Genomic DNA, 2,392 nt, shown 5'->3' with positions numbered 1-2,392 from the left:
TGGGGGGTGGGGAATAGGAAAAGGTTTTCTTGATTATTATATTGAAATAATCATGAAAATGGGAGTCGGTTGAGTAAAAGGTGATTTAATTTGGAGATCGTGAGCTGTCTTGATTGTACGTGCCATTAAAGTTGAAGGACACGTGTCAAGGCGGGGTTAGGGAAGGGAAATTTTAAACGGTTCATGGGGAACAGGCTGTATATGGTGTCAGGCGCATGTGAGGATGACGTATGGGTTATTCGAAATAAAAATTTATTCCAAATAATATCTCGGTAAAGATTAATCCAAAAACAATTGAAATTTTAAAATTCCATCTAATTGTAAGATTAATASAAATTACGAAGTTTTGGTCTTCTAAAAACCCATGTTGTATAGTTTTTAGTCACAAAAGCTGCAATTTTGTGTAATCTTTAGAAAGTTTTTCAATCTTGATGGGTTTATGGATGAAAGTGATTTTGTCATGGAACCAGAGGAGTTCTGGTTGCACATAACCCTTTTGATGGGGAACCAGAGGTGCTCTGGTTGAATATCGAGGAAGGAATTCATCAATGAAATGTTGGATTGCATGATTAAAAAGCCTTGGATGGCAAACCAGAGCTTCTGTATAAGCATGGGCAATCCATTATGTAGAACCAGAGGGGCGTTAAATACATAAGGTGTATTCATTATTTATGTAGCATTTATGTGTCCAGAGGCTCTGGATAGTAGAACCAAAGGCTCTGGTATGGAAAATGCATGAGTATAATGGAGTTTCATGATGAATGAGTAGCTCCCCCTCAAATGATGCATGAAGATTGGTTTTGAGTTTTAAAAAACTCCCCCTAGAACCAATAATAATGATGATTGAGGTGACMARAGGCTCTGGTCTATACAACMRGAGGCTCTGGTTGTGAAGGATGATGAAAGAAAGGAAGGAAAWGTGACTAAGTGTGCAAATTGATATGCATATGAATGGGTCTTTGAGACCAGAGGGCTCTGGTTCTAAAGACAATGAATCCAGAGGCTCTGGTCTTTAGAACCAGAGGCTCTAGTTGCAAAGGCGAGGAAAAGAAGTATGAGAAAATGGTTAAATGCATGTGGAGTGAAAAGGGGGGAACTCTATGGGTCCAGAGAGGCTCTAGTCGCAAAGAGTACGAATCCAGAGGATTTGGTCTTTAGAACCAGAGGCTCTGGATGACTTGGAGATGCTATTTTTGATGAATGAATGGTGAAGTGAACATTCCAAGTCTTCTAAGGGAACCAGATATCTCTGGTTGCAAAGGACTTGGAAACCAGAGGCTCTGGTCTTTAGAACCAGAGGCTCTGGTTATATGAATAAGGATATGCGATGGAGTCTGAAAGGGGTTTGGTCTCAAGGGATGAGAATCCAGAGGCTCTGCTCTATAGGACCAGAGGCTCTGGTTTCAAATAATGAGAATCTAGAGGCTCTGGTCTTTAGAACCAGAGACTCTGGTTGTGAAGGTAATACTTAGTGAAGAAAAACTAAGTATTTGCTTTGGACCAGAGGTCTCTGGTTCCAAAGGCGATGAAAAATATTTGAGCCATATTAAAAGATTTCTTCATGGCAAGAGGCTCTGGTCTTTAGAACTAGAGACACTGGTTTGGAGTACTTTATTGATTATGGATGATTTCTTTGTATCACTTGTAGGCATAATCATGAGATATTGAGAATCTCTGATTGAAATACGTATTGCCTTTAAGTGGTGAGATTCAGCATACCCATCTTGCTGACTAGGAATAAAAATCTTTTCTCATCAAGAGCTTTTGTGAAAATGTCAGCAAGTTGAATCTCAGTGGGTACAAAGTACATTTCTATATTGCCTTTTTCAACTTTGTCTTTTAGAAAATGGTACCTTACATCGATGTGCTTGGTCTTGGAATGCTGCACTGGGTTTGCAAAGATTGCTATGGCACTCTTGGAGTCACAGAGGATGGGGATTTTGTCATAATGGAATCCATAGTCCTTAAGCTGAGTCTTCATCCAGAGAACTTGTGAACAATAACTAGCAGTAGCAACATATTCTGCTTTTGCTGTAGAGATTGAGACACAATTTTGTTTTCTGAAAGTCCAACTTACCAACTTGTCCCCAAGAGTTGACAGCTTCCAGACGTGCTCTTTCTATCAAATTTGCAACCCACATGATCTGCATCTGTGTAGGCTATTAGATTAAAGCCAGAGTTCTTTGGATACAAGAGACCCAATGATGGAGTTCCCTTTAGGTATCTAAAGATCCTCTTGACTGCAGAGATATGCAATTCTTTAGGATTTGATTGATATCTTGCACAAAGACATGTGGCAAACATAATGTCTAGTCTACTAGCAGTTAAATACAGGAGTGATCAAATCATGCCTCTGTAGGTTGTTACATCCACAGGTTTGCCTGATGGATCA

The sequence above is a fragment of the Cynara cardunculus genome (assembly GCF_001531365.2).
Source record: "Cynara cardunculus var. scolymus isolate 2C chromosome LG 2, CcrdV1, whole genome shotgun sequence".
NCBI classification, from domain to species: Eukaryota; Viridiplantae; Streptophyta; class Magnoliopsida; order Asterales; family Asteraceae; genus Cynara; species Cynara cardunculus.
This window is presented reverse-complemented; position numbering follows the sequence as displayed.